The sequence below is a fragment of the Scyliorhinus canicula genome, chromosome 2 (genome assembly GCF_902713615.1).
Source record: "Scyliorhinus canicula chromosome 2, sScyCan1.1, whole genome shotgun sequence".
Taxonomy (NCBI): Eukaryota; Metazoa; Chordata; class Chondrichthyes; order Carcharhiniformes; family Scyliorhinidae; genus Scyliorhinus; species Scyliorhinus canicula.
The window spans coordinates 250,849,255-250,871,240 of NC_052147.1; positions in this window are offsets into that span (position 1 = coordinate 250,849,255).

The following is a 21,986-nucleotide window of genomic DNA, read 5'->3' on the forward strand; positions in this document are numbered from 1 at the left end:
TCAAGTGGAGTTAGTAACCCCAATGGGGCAGACAGTTGGAGTATGGCCCGACCCCAGGAACTCACTACCATCTAGACTGGTCTTGGGTTTCGATAATGGAGGTGCAGGCGCAGAGCCAGGGACTACATGAGGGGGTGTCAGCAACCATCCAGTGCCTGCAGGTGCAGTTGGAGGAGTCCAACTGCCTGCAGCGGCTGGAAGCAGTGACGACAACGCGCGCCACCCAGGCCAACATCGCACAGGTGATGTCCACGGTGGAGGCCTTGGGGGCGAAGGTAGCGACTAAGTTGAAGGTGGAGCTGCGAAGGAGACCCGAGGAGTTTGAGTGAAGGCAATCATCCAGCAGAGGGCAGCAGAGCAGAGCTACTGATCAGCTGTTCTGGGGAAATTTGCATACGTGCAGTGCGGTCAGCCTAAGTTGAAGGAAGGTGGTTTGTGGAGAGGCTGTTGGCAAGAGACAGTTAAACCCGAAACACTTCGTGAGTGTTTCCCACCCTACCTCCTCCTCTAACCAACCCCCCCACCCCACCTCCTCCTCTAACCAACCCCCCCACCCCACGGTGGTTGGGAAGCGGGAGCAGGGGCCTGTCATGAAGGTGAGTGAGTGCCTTTAAATTTGCTTACCTTTCAGCGGGAGCAGGGTTTGAGGTAATATCAGGTAAACTCTTCCTTTCTTTTTCTTTTTCTTGTTTTTTTTTTAAATCTAGAGGTGATGTCAGGGAAGGCAGTACAATGCTCCTCCTGCAGAATGTTTGAGGTGAGGGACGCCGTCAGTGTCCCTGCTGATTTCATCTGTGGGAAGTGCACCCAACTCCAGCTCCTCAAAAACCGTGTTAGGGATCTGGAGCTTGAGCTGGATGAACTTCGGATCATTCGGGAGGCAGAGGGGGTCATAGATAGGAGCTTCAGGGAAGTGGTTACACCAAAGACTAGAGATAGATGGGTAACTGTAAGAGGGACTGGGAAGAAGCAGTCAGTGCAGGGACCCCCTGCGGTCGTTCCCCTGAGTAACAAGTATACCGTTTTGGATACTTGTGGGGGGGGACGACTTACCAGGGGTAAGCCATGGGGTACGGGCCTCTGGCACGGAGTCTGTCCCTCTTGCTCAGAAGGGAAGGGGGGAAAGGAGTAGAACATTAGTAATTGGGGACTCAATAGTCAGGGGCACAGATAGGAGATTGTGTGGGAGCGAGAGAGACTCACGTTTGGTATGTTGCCTCCCAGGTGCAAGGGTACGTGATGTCTCGGATCGTGTTTTCCGGGTCCTTAAGGGGGAGGGGGAGCAGCCCCAAGTCGTAGTCCACATTGGTACTAACGACATAGGTAGGAAAGGGGACAAGGATGTCAGGCAGGTCTTTAGGGAGCTAGGATGGAAGCTCAGAACGCGAACAAACAGAGTTGTTATCTCTGGGTTGTTGCCCGTGCCACGTGATAGTGAGATGAGGAATAGGGAGAGAGAGCAATTAAACACGTGGCTACAGGGATGGTGCAGGCGGGAGGGATTCAGATTTCTGGATAACTGGGGCTCTTTCTGGGGAAGGTGGGACCTCTATAGACAGGATGGTCTACATCTGAACCTGAGGGGCACCAATATCCTGGGGGGGAGATTTGTTAGTGCTCTTTGGGGGGGTTTAAACTAATTCAGCAGGGGCATGGGAACCTGGATTGTAGTTTTGGGGTACGGGAGATTGAGAGTATAGAGCTCAGGAGCACAGATTTGACTTCGCAGGAGGGTGCCAGTGTTCAGGTAGGTGGTTTGAAGTGTGTCTACTTCAATGCCAGGAGTATACGAAATAAGGTAGGGGAACTGGCAGCATGGGTTGGTACCTGGGACTTCGATGTTGTGGCCATTTCAGAGACATGGATAGAGCAGGGACAGGAATGGTTGTTGCAGGTTCCGGGGTTTAGGTGTTTTAGTAAGCTCAGAGAAGGGGGCAAAAGAGGGGGAGGTGTGGCGCTGCTAGTCAGGGACAGTATTACGGTGGCGGAAAGGATGCTAGATGGGGACTCTTCTTCTGAGGTAGTATGGGCTGAGGTTAGAAACAGGAAAGGAGAGGTCACCCTGTTGGGAGTTTTCTATAGGCCACCTAATAGTTCTAGGGATGTAGAGGAAAGGATGGCGAAGATGATTCTGGAAAAGAGCGAAAGTAACAGGGTAGTTGTTATGGGAGACTTTAACTTTCCAAATATTGACTGGAAAAGATATAGTTCGAGTACATTAGATGGGTCATTCTTTGTACAATGTGTGCAGGAGGGTTTCCTGACACAATATGTTGACAGGCCAACAAGAGGCGAGGCCACATTGGATTTGGTTTTGGGTAATGAACCAGGCCAGGTGTTAGATCTGGAGGTAGGTGAGCACTTTGGAGACAGTGACCACAATTCGGTGACCTTTACGTTAGTGATGGAAAGGGATAAGTATACCCCGCAGGGCAAGAGTTATAGCTGGGGGAAGGGCAATTATGATGCCATTAGACATGACTTAGGATGTGTTGGTTGGAGAAGTAGGCTGCAAGGGTTGGGCACACTGGATATGTGGAGCTTGTTCAAGGAACAGCTATTGCATGTTCTTGATAAGTACGTATCAGTCAGGCAGGGAGGAAGGGGTCGAGCGAGGGAACCGTGGTTTACCAAAGAAGTGGAATCTCTTGTTAAGAGGAAGAAGGAGGCCTATGTGTAGATGAGGCGTGAAGTTTCAGTTGGGGCGCTTGATAGTTACAAGAAAGCGAGGAAGGATCTAAAGAGAGAGCTGAGACGAGCAAGGAGGGGACATGAGAAGTCTTTGGCAGGTAGGATCAAGGAAAACCCAAAAGCTTTCTATAGGTATGTCAGGAATAAAAGAATGACTAGGGTAAGAGTAGGGCCAGTCAAGGACAGTGGTGGGAAGTTGTGTGTGGAGGCTGAGGAGATAAGCGAGATACTAAATGAATACTTTTCGTCAGTATTCACTCAAGAAAAAGATAATATTGTGGAGGAGAATGCTGAGACCCAGGCTATTAGAATAGATGGCATTGAGGTGCGTAGGGAAGAAGTGTTGGCAATTCTGGACAAGGTGAAAATAGATAAGTCCCCGGGGCCGGATGGGATTTATCCTAGGATTCTCTGGGAAGCCAGGGAAGAGATTGCTGAGCCTTTGGCTTTGATTTTTAGGTCATCATTGGCTACAGGAATAGTGCCAGAGGACTGGAGGATAGCAAATGTGGTCCCTTTGTTCAAGAAGGGGAGTAGAGATAACCCTGGTAACTATAGGCCGGTGAGCCTAACGTCTGTGGTGGGTAAAGTCTTGGAGAGGATTATAAAATATACGATTTATAATCATCTAGATAGGAATAATATGATTAGGGATAGTCAGCATGGTTTTGTGAAGGGTAGGTTATGCCTCACAAACCTTATCGAGTTCTTTGAGAAGGTGACTGAACAGGTAGACGAGGGTAGAGCAGTTGATGTGGTGTATATGGATTTCAGTAAAGCGTTTGATAAGGTTCCCCACAGTCGGCTATTGCAGAAAATACGGAGGCTGGGGATTGAGGGTGATTTAGAGATGTAGATCAGAAATTGGCTAGTTGAAAGAAGACAGAGAGTGGTAGTTGATGGGAAATGTTCAGAATGGAGTTCAGTTACGAGTGGCGTACCACAAGGATCTGTTCTGGGGCCGTTGCTGTTTGTCATTTTTATAAATGACCTAGAGGAGGGCGCAGAAGGATGGGTGAGTAAATTTGCAGACGACACTAAAGTCGGTGGAGTTGTAGACAGTGCGGGAGGATGTTGCAGGTTACAGAGGGACATAGATAAGCTGCAGAGCTGGGCTGAGAGGTGGCAAATGGAGTTTAATGTGGAGAAGTGTGAGGTGATTCACTTTGGAAAGAATAACAGAAATGCGGAATATTTGGCTAATGGTAAAATTCTTGGTAGTGTGGATGAGCAGAGGGATCTCGGTGTCCATGTACATAGATCCCTGAAAGTTGCCACCCAGGTTGATAGGGTTGTGAAGAAGGCCTATGGTGTGTTGGCCTTTATTGGTAGAGGGATTGAGTTCCGGAGCCATGAGGTCATGTTGCAGTTGTACAAAACTCTAGTACGGCCGCATTTGGAGTATTGCGTACAGTTCTGGTCGCCTCATTATAGGAAGGACGTGGAAGCTTTGGAACGGGTGCAGAGGAGATTTACCAGGATGTTGCCTGGTATGGAGGGAAAATCTTATGAGGAAAAGCTGATGGACTTGAGGTTGTTTTCGTTAGAGAGAAGAAGGTTAAGAGGTGACTTAATAGAGGCATACAAAATGATCAGAGGGTTAGATAGGGTGGACAGCGAGAGCCTTCTCCCGCGGATGGAGGTGGCTAGCACGAGGGGACATAGCCTTAAATTGAGGGGTAATAGATATAGGACAGAGGTCAGAGGTGGGTTTTTTACGCAAAGAGTGGTGAGGCCGTGGAATGCCCTACCTGCAACAGTAGTGAACACGCCAACATTGAGGGCATTTAAAAATTTATTGGATAAGCATATGGATGATAAGGGCATAGTGTAGGTTAGATGGCCTTTAGATTTTTTCCATGTCGGTGCAACATCGAGGACCGAAGGGCCTGTACTGCGCTGTATCGTTCTATGTTCTATGGGTCAGGATGTCCAAGGCCTGGGGCAATCTGTGTGAATGGTGCCTGAGGCATAGGACAGGGCTACACTGTCACAGGCAGCCATGTACCCGAGCCACCTGGATATTGTAGTGGCACTCTAGAGTCTGGCCCAGTCACAACGGGTTATGGCTGGCGGCGTCAATGGCATTGCCCAGGCGCTGGCTGACCTGAGCAAGTCCCAGAGGGAGGTGGCCCAGTCCCAGTGCTCCATGGCTGTGAGCATGAAGACCCTGATTGAGCTGAGAGCAGGCGTGCAGGACTGGCAGTGGCAGGTGGTGGGAGAGCCCTCAGATCCCGCTTCGGCCACATCCCCGTCCGACGGAGAAGCCCAAATAAACATCTGTGCATAAAAGTTCCAACCTGCCTCGGTGCTCTATCAGCAGGCTGTGAGGGATGGACTGGGCTTGGCTGGGCTGGCTGCAGAGGAGATACTGGATGGAGGGCGGGTGGAATTGAGATGGGTAGACATTGGAGGTAGACATAGGTCAAGGCTCCCAGGTTGGACACCGTACATCGCCCTGGTACCTTGCCCCTCCCACTCCCCCTCAACCCCAACACTTCCCTCCCCAACTCCTGTACACCCCATCCTCACTTCCACCACCCGAAGGGTTTGTAGGGGGGTGTGATGGATGGCCAAGTGGCATGCAGGGTTCATCCAGGTGGACGATGGGAAGTGTTACCTTGCGCGGAATTCAGATGTTGTCAAACAATGCGGAGCATGAGGGCTCATCACGGAGCAGTTTGTCATCATCCTCCATCCCATGGACCAGACCTGCTGTTACTGCCATTCCAGGGTCTGCACCCTGGAAGGATGCAGGTAGGAATCATGGGGCTGTGTGTGGGGCAGGGGGGTGGTTCAGGGCATGGCATAATTTATATGACAAGAACACTTGTAGCTAAAGCTATAAACAATTTATTAACATTAACTGTGGGTTAACTATGCACAAACAACCTCTCTTCAGCTTCCTCCAGCCAGTCTGAGGGGTCACCTGACTCTAACATTCTCTTACAAACTAGTGGGACCCCGAATGGTCAGTCGGTGAATTACAGCACAACCATGATATCACTCCATCCCTTTTCTTTGAAGGAATAAATTAATATATTATCAAAAGCCTATGAGTCTAACAGTAACAGCAAGCACAGTATGTTCAAATAGTCCAAACCTCCAAATTGAGTCAATCAGGTTTTCTCCTGACTCTGGTGAATCTTCTCAAAGTTTGTCATCCATCACATTGTTGTGAAAGTCTTCTCTGGTTTTCAAGAGTGCGTGATGATTTCTTCTTAAGACCAACCCACCCTTTGTCTTCACATTTCAGGAACAAGGTGCTGCTTCTTCAAATACAATGGCTTTTCTCGACCAATTGCCTGAATCTTCTATTCTCACAACATCATCACTACTCAGAGGTGGTAAAGTTTACGACACTCTATCACGCAACTGCTTTTGTTTTGCTTCAGTCTTTTGAATTTCCTGCAGCACCACTGCATTCTCCTCCTTCTTTGCCAAGTATGGAAGTGTGGTAGAACAAGCCAGTTCTATGTCCATCGAGCCAGCCCATCCTGAATCCTGTGTGACTTTAGTTTTTGTACTACCAGTCTGCCATGTGGGACTTTGTCAAACACCTCACTAAAGTCCATATAAATTATATACACAGCCCTTCCCTCATCAATTTTCTTTGTCACCTCTCCAAATCCTAGGATTTGGCTCCTTCCTCTGCAACTGGATCCTCGACCTCCTGACCCATAGACCATAATCGGTAAGAATAAACAACACCTACTCCATGATAGTCCTCTATACTGGGGCCCCACAAGGCCGTGTACTTAGCCCCCCACTACACTCCCTATACACACATGACTGCGGGGCAAAATTTGGCTCCAACTCCATCTGCAAGTTTGCTGATGCCACGACCGTAGTGGGGGGATTCCGAACTATGATAAGTCAGCATACAGGAACGAGATAGATAACATAGTGGAATGGTGTAACAACAACAATCTCTCCCTTAATGTCAGGAAAATTAAAGAGCTGGTCATTGACTTCAGGAAGCAAAGCACTGTACATACTACTGTCTGCATCAACGGGGTGTCATGTGAGAGTACCTTTAAGAAATGGACATTTATGCAATGTACCTTTAAGAAATCCAGCAGCTCATATTATTGAAGTGATGTCAGAGTGTGGGTGGAGCTTAATTTTTAACTCAGCCATTTTGCAGAGTTTTAGTTTCAGTTTTGAAGAAAAGAGCTTGGGTATGTCTGTGTTTGCAGTGAGCTGGATCTGCGCTGATCTCTGCCATGAAAGACTATCTCTGAATCATTTGGGTGATTTAAACTCATAATAGTAATGTCTTTAACCTGATGTGTTTCTGTTTAAAGGTGTTAAGTCGTTTGGAGGTTTTAAGGAATAATTTGTGGGATTATTTAGTGTTGTATTATTTTCGGGGTTATCTTTGAAGTAAGGGGTGTTAAGGGATCCAATGTTTATTTAAAAAGGTTAAGTTGAATTCATGGAATAAACATTGTTTTGTGTTTAAAAACCCACGGGTCCATAATTGTAATACCACACCTGGAGACCAAGCCATGTGCTTCAAAAGCAACAATACATTAAAGGGAAAGGTTGGTTGAACTCCATGATACATTTTGGGGTTCTGAATACACCGTTCCCATAACAAGGGCCAAGGTGGAGATGGTTGCAAGCATTAAATTCCTAAGTGTGCACATCACCAAAAATCTGTCCTGGTCCATCCATGTAAATGCTACGACCAAGAAAGCACAAAATAAAGCGCTTATACTTCCTCAGGAAACTAAGGAAATTCGGCACATCGACATTGAATCTTACCAACAGGTGCATCACAGAAAGCATCCTATCTGGCTGCATCACAGCCTGGCATGGCAACTGCTCAACTCAAGACTGGAAGAAAATACAGAGAGTCATGAACACAGCCCAGTCTATCACACAAACCCACCTCCCATCCATTGACTCTGTCTATACCTTCCGCTGCCTTGGGAAAGCGGGCAGCATAATCAAAGACTCCTACCACACGGCTTACTCACTCTTCCAACTTCTTCCATCAGGTAGGAGATCTGGGGCAGGATTCTCCCGTACTCGGCGGGGCATGGGGTCCCGGCGGGATGCAGTGGCGTGAACCACTCCAGCGTCGGGCCGCCCCAAAGGTGCGGAATCCTCCGTACCTTTAGGGGCTAGGCCCGCCCCAGAGTGGTTGGCGCCCTGCCGGCTGGCGTGAAAGGCCTTTGGCGCCGCGGCAGCTGGGGCCGAAGGGATTCCGCTGGCCGGCGGGGTCCGCGCATGCACGGGAGCGTCAGCGGCTGCTGACGTCACCCCCACATATGTGCAGGTAAGGGGGTTCACCTACGTGTCAGCCATGGCGGAGGCTGACATGGTCGGCGCGTAGGAAAAGAGTGCCCCCACGGCACAGGCCCACCCGTGGATTGTGGGCCCCGATCGCGGGCCAGGCCAACGTGGGGGCAGGCCCCGGGGCCAGATCACCCGTGTGCCCCCCCACCCCCAGGACCCCAGAGCCCGCCCGCTCCACCAGGTCCCGCCGGTAAGGGCCCTAGTTCAATTTACGCCGGCGGGACTGGCATAGAACCAGCGGGACTTCAGCCCATTGCGGGCCAGAGAATCGCTGGGGGGGGGGCGCAGAAGATTCCCGCCCCTGCCGAGTCTCTGGTGCCCAGCGGGGGACGGTGTCGGAGCATCCCGCCCCAAAAGTCTGAGGACACACACATTCAGATTCAAAATCAGCTTCTTCCCCACTGTTCCCAGACTCCGAAACGACCCTCTTATGGACTGATGAATTTATGGACTGATCTGATCTCTTCACACGTCTTCTCTACTGAGTAATACTGCACTCCTGTATGCTTCATCCGATGCCTGTGTCTATGTATTTACATTGTGTATTTTATCTTTGCCCAATTATGTATTTCTTTACAAGTATGGAATGATCTGTTTGAGCTACACTCAGAACAATACATTTCACTGAACATCGGTATGCCTGATAATAAACCATCCTATCCAATCTTAAAAAAAATCAAAAAACAACTAAAAAAAACTCAATCAATTCCTCAATAACATTTTTTTTTTTTTTAAATACTTTTTATTGAATTTTTCAAAATACAAACATTTTAACCCCCCCTACATTCACATTTAAATTATAACAAAACAAAGTCAAACCCCCCTACTGAACAAGAAAAAGAAAAAAAAAGGCCCCCCCCCCCCCTACCCGCGCGTCCCCCCCACCCCCCCCCCCCCCCCGCCGGCGAACCGACAGTCAGACCAACTTATCATTTCTGGCAGTGTCCTCGGGCAGGCCTTGCCCGTGCCACCACCGCTACCGTACTTCCTTCGTCTTTGTCCCCCCTCCCCCCCCCTCCTCCCCCCTCCCTCCCGCCCTCCCCTCCCCTCCCGGGTTGCTGCTGTCACGGCCTCAGTTTCTATCTCTGATCCAAGAGGTCTAGGAAGGGTTGCCATCGCCTGGAAAACCCCTGCACCGACCCTCTCAGGGCGAATTTGATCCTTTCCAATTGGATGAAGTTTGCCATGTCGTTTAACCAGGTGTTAACACTCGGAGGCCTTTCGTCCCTCCACTGAATCAGGATCCTCCTCCGAGCCACCAAGGACGCAAAGGCTAATATTCCAGCCTCCCTCGCCTCCTGTACCCCCGGTTCCACCCCAACCCCGAAGATCGCAAGTCCCCATCCTGGCTTGACCCTGGACCCCACCACTCTCGACACCGTCCCTGCCACCCCCTTCCAGAACTCCTCCAGTGCCGGACATGCCCAAAACATATGTGCATGATTCGCAGGGCTTCCCGAACATCTAATACACCTGTCTTCACCCCCGAAAAAACCGACTCATCCTTGTCCCCGTCATGTGGGCTCTATGCAGTACCTTAAATTGAATGAGACTTAGTCTCGCACATGACGACGACGAGTTGACCCTCTCCAGGGCGTCTGCCCATGTCCCGTCCTCTATCTGTTCCCCCAGCTCTAACTCCCACTTATCTTTCAGCTCCTCTACTGGTACCTCCTCCACCTCCTGCATAATCTTATAGATGTCCGAGATCTTCCCCTCCCCGACCCAGACCCCTGATAGCACCCTATCACTCACCCCCCTGTCGGGGAGCGCGGGGAACCCCGCTACCTGTCGTCTGGCAAATGCCTTCACTTGGAGGTACCTGAACGTGTTCCCCGGGGGGAGCCCAAATTTCTCCTCCAGCTCTCCCAGGCTCGCAAACCTCCCCTCTATAAACAAGTCCCTCAGTTGTCTAATACCCGCCCTCTGCCAGCTCTGGAATCCCCCTCCTGTGTTTCCCGGCGCAAATCTGTGGTTCCCTCTTAGTGGTGCCCCTATCAGACCTCCCACTTCCCCCTGTGTCGCCTCCACTGCCCCCAGATCTTGAGGGTGGCCGCCACCACCGGGCTCGTGGTATACCTCGTGGGAGGGAGCGGCCATGGTGCCGTTACCAGTGCCCCTAAGCTTATGTTGCCGCAGGACGCCCTCGTCCATGCGCTTCCAGGCTGCCCCCTCCCCTTCCATCATCCACTTTCGTACCATCGATGTATTTGCCGCCCAGTAATATCCTGAAAGGTTGGGTAACGCCAGCCCTCCACTATCCCTACTTCCGCTCCAAAAAGACCCTTCTAACTCTCGGGGTGCCATGTGCCCACACATACCCCATGATACTACTCGTTACCTTCTTGAAAAAGGCCCTGGGGAGGAAGATGGGCAGACACTGGAACAAAAACAAGAACCTCGGGAGGACCGTCATTTTAACTGACTGCACCCTCCCTGCCAGCGACAGCGGCACCATGTCCCACCTCTTAAACTCCTCCTCCATCTGTTCCACCAGTCTGGAAAAGTTCAACTTGTGGAGGGTCCCCCAGTTCTTTGCCACCTGCACCCCCAAATACCTAAAACTTTTAACTGCTCTTTTGAAGGGGAGCCTCCCAATTCCCTCCCCTTGGTCTCCCGGGTGTATTACAAAGACCTCACTTTTCCCCAGATTTAACTTATATCCCGAAAAGTCCCCGAACTCCGCTAGTATCCCCATTACCTCCGGCATTCCCCCCTCCGGGTCTGCCACATACAACAACAAATCATCTGCATAGAGCGAGACCCGATGTTCCTCCCCTCCCCTTGTCAGTCCTCTCCACCCCCCTGAACCCCTCAGTGCCATCGCCAACGGCTCAATCGCTAATGCAAAGAGTAAGGGAGATAGGGGACATCCCTGCCTAGTACCTCGATGGAGCCCAAAATATTCTGACCTCCTCCCGTTTGTTACCACACTTGCCATCGGAGCTGAATAGAGCAGTTTTACCCACTTGATAAATCCCTCCCCAAACCCAAACCTTTCCAACGTCTCCCACAAGTATTCCCACTCCACCCTGTCAAATGCCTTCTCCGCGTCCAGCGCTACCACTATCTCCGCCTCCCCTTCCACTGCTGGCATCATAATCACATTTAACAATCTCCGGACATTTGTGTTAAGTTGGCGTCCCTTCACGAACCCCGTCTGGTCTTCATGGACTACCCCTGGCACACAGTCCTCTATCCTGGTTGCCAGGACCTTTGCTAACAGCTTGGCGTCAACATTCAGGAGGGAGATGGGCCTGTAGGACCCGCACTGGACCGGGTCCTTGTCCCGCTTCAAAATCAAGGAGATCAGGGCCTGCGACATTGTTGGGGGCAGAACCCCCCCCTCGCGCGCCTCATTAAAGGCTCGCACCAGCACTGGACCCACCAAGTCCACAAATTTCCTGTAAAACTCCACCGGGAACCCATCCGGCCCCGGCGCCTTCCCCGCCTGCATCTGGCCTATCCCTTTAATTAGCTCCTGCAGCTCTACCGGCGCCCCCAACCCTTCCACCAGCTCCTCTTGTACCTTTGGGAACCCCAATTTGTCGAGAAAGTTCTTCATTCCCCCTCTCCTCTTCGGCGGTTCAGACCTATACAATTCCCTATAGAAGTCCCTAAAGACCCTATTCACCTCTTGCCCCTTCTGCACTACGTCCCCACCCCTCTCTCTCACTCCCCCAATCTCTCTGGCTGCATCTCGCTTACGAAGCTGGTGTGCCAGCATCCTGCTCGCCTTTTCCCCGTACTCATACGCCGCACCCTGCGCCCTTCTCCACTGCATTTCCGCCTTCCTAGTGGTCAGTAGGTCGAACCTGGCCTGCAAGCTACGCCGCTCCCTTAATAGCCCCTCCTCTGGCGCCGCCGCATATTTCCTATCTACTTCTAGGAGCTCCCCCACCAGCCTCTCCCTTTCCTGCCTCTCCTTCCTCTCTCTGTGTGCCCTTATGGAGATCAGCTCTCCTCTAATCACTGCTTTCAAGGCCTCCCAGACCGTCCCCACCTGCACCTCACCTGTGTCATTCGTACCCAGATAGTTCTCAATGCCCGTTCTCACCCTTCTGCACACCTCTTCGTCCGCCAACAGCCCTACATCCAGGCGCCACAACGGGCGTTGGTCCCGCGCCTCCCCCATGTCCACGTCCACCCAATGTGGTGCATGGTCCGATATCGCAATGGCCGAGTACTCCGTGTCCTGCACTCTCGGTATCAGCCCCCTGTTCAATACGAAAAATCCTAGAGTACACTCTGTGGACGTGGGAGAAAAAAGAATACTCCCTCGCCCTAGGCCTACCAAATCTCCATGGGTCTACCCCTCCCATCTGCTCCATGAACCCCCTTAACACCTCTGCCGCTGCCGGCCTCCTATTCGTCCTGGAACTCGACCTATCCAGCCCAGGGTCTAACACCGTATTAAAGTCCCCTCCCATGATCAGGCCCCCTGCCTCCAGTCCCGGGATGAGGCCCAGCAGGCGCCTCATAAAACCCGCATCGTCCCAGTTCGGGGCATACACATTTACCAGTACCACCTTCTCTCCCTGCAGCCTACCCCTCACCATCACGTACCTGCCCTCCTTGTCTGCCACCACCTCTGCCGCCACAAACGACACCCTCTTTCCCACCAAAATCGCCACCCCCCGGTTCTTGATATCCAAGCCTGAGTGGAACACCTGTCCCACCCACCCCCTTCTCAGGCGGACCTGATCTGCTACCCTCAAATGAGTCTCCTGCAGCATTGCTACATCAGCCTTCAGTCCCTTCAGGTGTGAGAAGACCCTTGATCTTTTGACCGGCCCATTCAGCCCCCTTACGTTCCACGTGATCAATCGCAGAGCGACCCGTCCCTACTCCCTGTCGATTAGCCATGTCTTGTCCCTTGCTCGCCCCGGGTCATCCCTTCTTTTCTGACCCGCTTCCCATAGCGATGGCCCCCCCCCCCCCCCCACCCCCCCGGCTCTCCCCTTCTCGTCCCTGGTCTTTCCAGCAGCAACCCGGTGTCCCCCCCCAGCCCTCCCCCCCCCTTTCCCCCCCCCCCCCCCCTGGCTAGGACCCCTCCTAGCCGCGATGTACCCCACATCGTACTCCCGAGAGTCAGCTGGTCTCCGCTGACCCGGCTGCTCCTGCCACATTCCGACTCCTCCCGGTTCACCCCATCTGCGCCCGTGAAAGATCCCCTTAAAACCCCCGAGAAAGACCCGCATAATCAACCCGCTCCCCCCGTCCCGTCTCCCCAACTTAACGATATAAATACAAATACCCAATGGCAACTAAATACATAAATACTTAACTACATACTTAAATAACAAAATAATTAACTAACTATCAACTAACAGTGTGCCCAACCATCACCCTCCATCAAACAGTATAAATAACCGCAGATAACCATAACCCGAAAAGAAAAAAAGAACAAAAAACCCCCCCAAGCACCCAAAGAAAAAGGGTAAGAGGGGTAAATAACTAAGGGAAATTGGAAACGGGAAAAAACACCCCATAAGAAGCCAACGACCCACAATAGAGATTTCAACAGTACAAATATACAGAAACACCCAACAACTCGAAACCTTCAAAATATTCAGAAAAGTCAACCGTTCGAGAAAAAACACCCCAAACAATCCACGAAACTGTTACCCAGTTCCGACCTGGCCTGAAAAAGAAAAGGGCCACTTGCTCAATCAAGAGTCCCCAGGCGGCTACGACCACCGGTGCTCCCAGGTTTTAGTTCGTGTCCAACTTTTCCTCTTGTACAAAGGTCCAGGCCTCCTCTGGGGACTCGAAATAATGATGTTGGTCCTTGTAGGTGACCCACAAGCGCGCCGGTTGCAGCATTCCAAATTTGATCTTTTTCGCGTGTAGCACCGCCTTTGTCCGGTTGTACCGGGCCCGCCGCTTTGCCACCTCCGCACTCCAGTCCTGGTACACCCTTACCGTCGAGTTCTGCCACTTGCTGCTTTTCTCCCTTTTAGCCCACCTCAGGACTTTCTCTCGATCACTTAGCCGCTGGAACCGCACCAGCACCGCCCTCGGGGGCTCGTTTGCCCTAGGCCTCCTGGCCATGACCCGGTATGCCTCTTCCAATTCCAGGGGCGCCGGACCGGCCCCTTCCCCCATCAGGGAGCTCAACATCTCCGCCACATATCCCGGGAGATCCGACCCCTCCAGGCCTTCTTCCAGGCCCAGGATCCTCAAATTTTCCCTCCTCATCCGAGTGTCCAGCTCCTCGAAGCGGCTCTGCCACTTCATGTGGAGTGCCTCGTGCACCTCCACCTTTGCCCCGATGACTATGGCCTCCTCCTCCCTCGCGGTCATCTCCTGCTGCAGATCTTTAATCGACGCCTCTTGGATCGCCTGGGCTCCCACCAACCTGGTGGCCGTCGCGTTCATGGACTCTAAGAGTTCCACTTTCATCTCCGTGAAAAAACGGAGGAGAGCGGCCTGCTGCTCCTCCGCCCATTTCTTCCACTCCTCCGATACACCGCCGGCCGCCATTTTGATTTTCTTCCCCCGCTTTTTTTGGGGAGCTGCTGCCGTTTTTCTTGCCGCTCCACTCCGGGTACCGACCATAAAATCGGTCTAGTTCTCCTCAGGGGACCTTCCCCCACCGGGATTCGTTTTTTCAGCGCCGTTGGGGCCCTCCAATTGGCCCAAAAACACCTTTGTTGCAGGAGCTTCCAAATGTGCGGCTTAGCTAGTCATAGCCGCAACCGGAAGTCCTCAATAACATTTTTAAATATCTTTCTTTTTAACTTAATGAGATGCAAAGTAAAATGGGGCATACTTACTGACCCAAGATACATAAAATACTAATAAGGGGCAAAATTCACCGAAGTCCATCGTGACGCCCTTGACCGACGGGCAAAAACGGCGCTGGTGACTCCGGCGTCGGAGCCCGCTTATCAGCCCGAAATCTCCCGTCCCGAAAGGGCCAGCAGCGGAGTGACGCTGTACGCGTCAGTTTCACCCGCTGCGGAAGTGGCGCGTCGGTTGATGTCGGGCGACATCATCAACGCTGCCTGGCGAAACATGATATAAATAGCGCCCCCACCCCCCCCCCCAACCCCCCCCCCCCCCCCCCCCGTGGCCGCCCGTTTTCGGCCGGTTCCGCCGGCGTAAATTGCAGCAGGTACTTACCTGCGGGACCTGGCTCCAAGGGCGGCCTCCAAGGGTCCTTGCGGGGGCGAGGGGGTTCTGGCCCAGGGAGGTGCCCCCACAGTGGCCTGGCCCGTGATCGGAGCCCACCGAACCGCGGACGGGCCTGTGCCATGGGGGCACTTTATTCCTCTGCGTCGGCTGCTGTGGACCTCCGCGATGGCCAACGCGGAAATGAACCCCCCCTGCACATGTGCTGGGATGACACCAGCACACACTGGCGCTCTCGCGTATGCGCCAACTTGCGCCGGCCGCCGGAGGCCCTTCGCCGCCGGTTGGCGTGACGCCAAGCCCCTTCTGTGCCGGCCGGCATGGCGCAAACCACTCCGGCGCCAGCCTCGCCTCTGAAGGTGTGGAGGATTCCACTACTTCTGGGCGGCCTGACACCGGAGTGGGTCACATCACTCCTTAGCGCCGGAGTTGCCCGCCCCACCGATTCCCGCAGAATCCCGCCCTTTATTTCACTAAATTATTTTGTTTGCAAAGGATTCCTATTACAAAATTGTGTGCTTAAAGTTCCATGTATTGGGTTTATCAAGAGGCATGAACATTTTATACACTTTCAACAAGATCTGCATTTAGTACAGTATTTAATCTGAACTGAATAATCCAAGGCTATTTTTTTATTATGCATTTAAACAGACACCATTCGAGTGCACAACAATGTCTTTGACATTTGAAAATGATTCAGAAGCATAATACTGATACATCAATGTTATTTTTGTCTAAATGCTGAAGTTAACATGAGATATTTTTCAGCTTTATCTGTTACTGTGCACCAAGGATATCTCCCATCAGAGAGTTTTCACAAGCGTGACCATATGCGCCTTATCTGCCAGCAAAGCATTACTTGGAACTCTTTTTATGCTTCAATTACTGGATTTAGGCAAGTGGTGAAATATTGCACCAAAGCTGAGGGATGGATAAATGAATAGTAACACATAAGCAGGTACAATATCACCAACACGGAAAATAAAAGCATTTGACAAAACATAAATGCTCTGCTTGAGAGTCGTCTCCTGGTGTCGCTTCAGGCATCTACCCGGCAATGTGGAAAGTTGCCCAGGTGTGTCCTATGCACCAAAACACAGGACAAATCCAATCCAGCCAATTACCGCCCTGTCAGTCTACTCTCCATCATCAGCAAAGTAATGGAAGGAGTCATGAACACTGCTGTCAAACAGCACCTACTCTGCAATAAACTGTTCACGGACGCTCAGATTGGGTTCTGCCAGGGTCACTCAGCTCCTGATCTCATTGCAGCCTTGTCTCAAACATGGACAAAAGAGCTGAATGCTAGAGGTGAGGTGAGAGTGACTGCTCTTGGCAACAAGACAGAATTTTACTGAGTATGGCATCAAGGAGCCTAAGCTAAACTGGAGTCAATGAAAATCAGGGGGGGAAACTCTCCGCTCATTGGAGTCATACCTGAGACACAGGAAAATGGTTGTGGTGGTTGGAGGTCAATCAACTCCGCTCCAGGACCTCACTGCAGGAGTTCCTCAGGGAGGTGTCCTCGGCTCATCGATCTTCAGCTGCTTCATCAATGACCTGCCTTCCATCATAATGTCAGAAGTGGGGATGTTTGCAGATGGCTGCACAATATTCAGAACCGTTGGCGACTCCACACATAATAAAGTGACTGTCTGTTTGGAGTTTGTGCATTCTCCATGTGTCTGTGTGGGTTTCCTCCGGAAAAAAGATGTGCAAGTTAAGTAGATTAATCATGCTAAAATTGCCCTTAAGTCTCTTATGTGAAGGTTAGGTGGGGTTATGGGGATCGGGCAAAGGAGTGGGCTCAGGTAGGGCGCTCTTTCAGAGGGTCAGTGCAGACTCAATGGGCATGAATGGCCTCGTTTTGTGCTGTAGATTATATGGTTCTATGGAAACCAACATTGCACATAGCCCTCCAATGATTCTACCAAGGATTCAATATAATGTTAACATTGGGCTGGATTCTCCGCCACCTGCCACTAGTAGCAGGTTCCCAATGCAGCCAAGAATTGTTTCAAAGAGAGTTAAGTGCATTACAATCACACCCCCCCCCCCTTCACACTTGAGTGATTTTGAAGTGCTCATCCAGAAATTGATGGCACTTAACTCTCTTTGAAGTGGTTGATGTGGTCAGAGCACTTCAGAGTTACTGAACCATGAAGGGAGATGAATAAAGTAAAGCTCACATCTGTGTGTGTGGAAGCTGCCAGTCACAGCCCATTAAGGGGAATGAATGAATGGCTTGAAGTTCAAGAATCTGAGGGGTTTAAACACAGGTATCTGCTTTCTCTTTCGAGGAATTGGCACGTGCTGCTTCTGAGCCAGCAGGTGTATGCTCAGGTGAGTGTTACAATAATAAGTTGTTTCACTGCCTCTGTCTGAACTGCACTTTAGCTTCCTGACAGCTTCTCTTTTCTGGGGGGATTTCCTGACAGGTTTCAATTTTCTGGGGGGTTTCCTGACCGTTTTGTATTCTCTGGGGGGTTTCCTGACAGGTTTCTCTTTAATGGGAGGGGGATCACTTCCTGACAGTTTTCTCTTTTCTGAGGGACTCCCTCCAATTTTCTATTTTCTGGGGGGCTTCCTGACAGGGTTCTATTTCCTGGAGCGTCTGTGGGGGTCTCCCTAATTAGGCAGTCTCTGGGGGTTCCCCCTATTTAGGTGGTAGATATGAGGGGTTCTCCCTATTTAAGAGTGTCCGAGTGGGCGGGCGGGTCATGTCACCGGGGAGGGGGGCGTAAGTAACCTCAGACACACAGATTTGAGAGGTGGGGTTGGTGGGGTCTGATTTGCAATTGGGGGGGGGGGGGAGGGGGTGTGACCAGTCATGGGCCCTCACTATCAGGCCACCTTCTCAAAATGGTGATCTGATAGTGAGATTCTGTCGGGAATCTCTCGAATTCTCAACATGCATAAATTTGTATGGTGAAGGATAATGCATTGCTTCCTGATTTGCACTCAAATCATCTTTGGCAGGAGTCTCCATGATGCACTATCAATTACCACAAAGACGAGAATAGTGGAACAATTGAGGCTTTATTGAGCAAGGTGTCGCGCCTCCTGTAGCTGGAACCAGAATGGCTGCAGCATAGGAGAGCACGCACATTTATACGCTGCCTACTCGGCGGAGCCAGCAGGCAGGGATTTTCCCTTGTACCTCTAATATATGGGCAGTGCCGTAATACATGTAATATACTACTAGTGGTGACTACCGCATTCACCCCCTGTTTAAAAAAAAAAAGAGTCCGGCGGGGGTGGTGGAAAATATTACAAGTTAAGTCTGTCGGGGGCCTTGACCCTCCTCCGCAATCGTCTCAGTCCTGGTGGTGATGTGGGCGCCGACTTGGTCACCTGCGACTCCGGGAGCGTGTTGTCCTCGTCTTCGAAACCCCTGAGTGGAACCAGTGGGAGGACGGATCTTGCTGGGGTGGGGGCTGCGGTGAGGTTCACTGGAGGGAGGATGAGTGGCACAGAAGTGAAGGAGGAAACCGGGGGGGGGGGGGGGGGGGGGGCAGTGTCAGGTCAGGGTCATGGGTGGGGATCCAGTGGGTGCCAGGTCCCGGAGGGAGACTGTGTCCTGCCGCCCGTCGGTGTACTGCAGGTTTGCATGTAAGAGGTGGACTTTTTCGACCAAGGGGTCTGACATATGGGTCCCCACATGCTTCCGAAGGCGGACGGGTCCAGGAACTGTCAGCCATGTTAGGAGCGAGATCCCGGAGGTTGACCTCCTGGGGAAGGCAAACACACATTCGTGAGGGGTCTTGTTAGTCGCGGTGCAGAGGAGCGATTGGATGGAGTGGAGTGCGCGGGGAGGACCTCCTGCCAGCCGGAGACCGGGAGATTTATAGACCGCAGGGCCAGCAGGACAGCCTTCCAGACCGTCCCGTTCTCCCTCTCCACCTGCCCATTTCCCCGGGGATTGTAGCTGGTCATCCTGCTCGAGGCAAAGCCCTTGCTGAGCTGGAATTGATGCAGCTCATCGCTCATAAAAGAGGATCCCCGATCGCTGTGGATGTAGGTGGGGAAACCGAACAGAATGAAAATGTTGTGCAGGGCTTTAATTACCGTGTCAGCAGTCATATTGGGGCATGAGATGGCAAAAGGGAACCGGGAGTACTCATTTATCACATTCAGAAAGTACGTGTTGCGGTCCGTGGAGGGGAGGGGCCCTTTGAATTCCACGCTGAGGCATTCAAACAGGGCGGGAGGCCTTCACCAGGTACGTTTGATCTGGCTGGTAGAAGTGCGGCTTGCACTCCACGCAGACCTGGCAGTCTCTTGTGACACTCCTAACCTGTTCAATGGAGTAGGGCAGGTTGCGGGCCTTGATGAAATGGAAGAACCGGGTGACCCCTTGGTGGCAGAGGACGTAGTGGAGAGCCCGGAGTCGGTCCACTTGTGCACTGGCACATTTACCGCGGGATAGGACATCAGGGGGCTCGTTGAGCTTCCCCGGGTGATCCAAATCACGTAATTATAGGCGGAGAGCTCGATCCTCCACCTCAAGATCTTGTCATTTTTTATCTTGCCCCGCTGTGTACTAATAAACATGAAGGTAACCGACCGTTGGTCAGTGAGGAGAGTGAATTTCCAGGTAATGCCTAATGTCGCACAGCTCCCACAATGGCTTGGGTGTTCTTTTTGACAGAGGAGTGCCAAATTTAGGAGGCATGGAGGGTGCGGGAAAAGAAGGCCACAGCCTGCCTGCCTGGTTGAGGGTGGCGACCAGAGCTAAATCTGAAGCATCACTCTCCACCTGGAAGGGAAGGGACTCGTCGACCACATGCATCGTGGCCTTGGCGATGTCTGCTTTGATGCGGTTGAAGGCCTGCGGGCCTCAGCCGCCAGGGGGAAAGCTGTGGACTGAATGAGTGGGTGGGCCTTGTCCGCATACTTAGGGACACACTGAAAAACCCCAGGCATCGTTTCAGGGCATTGGGGCAGTAGGGGAGAGGGAGTTCCAGGAGGGGGCGCTTGCGGTCGGGTTCAGGCCCGAGGACTCCATTTTCCACGACATAGCCAAGGATGGCTAAGCAGTTGGTACGGAATACGCATTTCTCCTTATTGTATGTGAGATTAAGGAGTTTGTCGGTCTGGAGAAACTTTTGGAGGTTTGCGTCGTGGACCTGCTGATCATGGCCGCAGATGGTGACGTTATCTAGGTACGGGAAGGTGACGTGCAGTCCGTACCGGCCAACCATTCTGTCCATCTCTCGCTGGAAAACCGAGACCCCATTAGTTACGCCGAAGGGAACCCTTAGGAATTGATAGATGCGACTGTCCATTTCAAACGTAGTGTATTGGCGGTCCTCTGGGCAGATGGGGAGCTGGTGGTAGGCGGACTTCAAGTCCACTGTGGAAACCCGGCCATTATCTTTGTTTTTGGTATTCCACTACCTGAGAAATGGAATTCAGTAATTCATGTACACTCTTTATGGCATTAAATAGGGGCAGCACGGTAGCATGGTGGTTATCATAAATGCTTCACAGCTCCAGGGTCCCAGGTTCAATTCCCGGCTGGGTCACTGTCTGTGCGGAGTCTGCATGTCCTCGCCGTGTGTGCGTGGGTTTCCTCCGGGTGCTCCGGTTTCCTCCCACAGTCCAAAGATGTGCGAGTTAGGTGGATTGGCCATGCTAAATTGCCCTTAGTGTCAAAGTAAGGTTAATGGGGGGGGGGGGGTTACTGGTATAGGGTGGATACGTTAGGCTTGAGTAGGGTGATCATTGCTCGGCACAACATCGAGGGCTGAAGGGCCTGTTCTGTGCTGTACTGTTCTAAATTTCTAAATTTCTAAAAAATTTCTAAATCTGAGCTGGGGTTCCAGAGCACTCTCTATTTGAGTCATAACCAGATGATGGCGCCGGAGCGAGGCGACTCTCTGCAGGCTCTCCCCAACAGATCCACTTTTAACTTTATTTATACTCGTTCTAACCTTTTAAAAATTAATTCTAAAGCTAACATTATTACTAACCTCTGTCTTTTATCCTGTCTTGCAGGCCTGAAGATCCTCCGAGTCCCTTGGAGACCTTGTGCCCCGACCCGACCTGACCTCCGTGACCTGGAAGAAGATCGGGCCCAAACCGGAAGTGAAGCCCCGACCTCGATTTGGAGCCGACCCGGGCTTCGGAGCTCCAAACCCGGCCTAACAACCGACGCAAGCCCCCGGATCGCCCGGCATTGTCCCCGGAGCTCCCGACCCGACCCCCGACGGCAAGACACGGCTCAACGCGACCCCGAGAGACCCACCCAGCGACCCGACCCGGAGAAGCCCGCCCAGCAACCCGACCTACCTGGTGATGGAAGAAAGAAAAATCCACATGGAGGCCCCACCGTGCTGACTTCAAGATCCGACCCCAGGAGCACCCAGGAAGGGAACAGACCATGGGACCTAGCCCAATCTGCCCCAGGAAGCCCCTGCCCACGACCCAGGACCCCAAAAACAACGGAGACTGCGCGCGAGGACCCGAACAAGCTGCAAGGTATTCCCGCGCCCGCAGAACGCCGGGACCCATCCGGATCGCAGACTCACCCCCCCCAGCAACCCCTCTACCTCAACCAGCGCCCGGGGCCCTGCCAGACACGACCCCGGAAATGTAAACAGCGCCCTGGACCTCGCTAGCGCCCTGGACCCCGCCAACGCCCTGGACCCTGCCAGACGCAACCACCTACCTTCCACAAGGGCTGACGTCTCCCATCGGATCCCAGGATCATCCAGCAGTAGCCGCCGACCGAGAAAGCGAGGGAAACGCAGCGGTCTGCAGGTTAGACTGAAGGAACGCGGTTTCAAGACCCCTCTCCCCAGCATACTCCTAGCAAACGTCCAAGCGATTGAAAACAAGCTGGATGA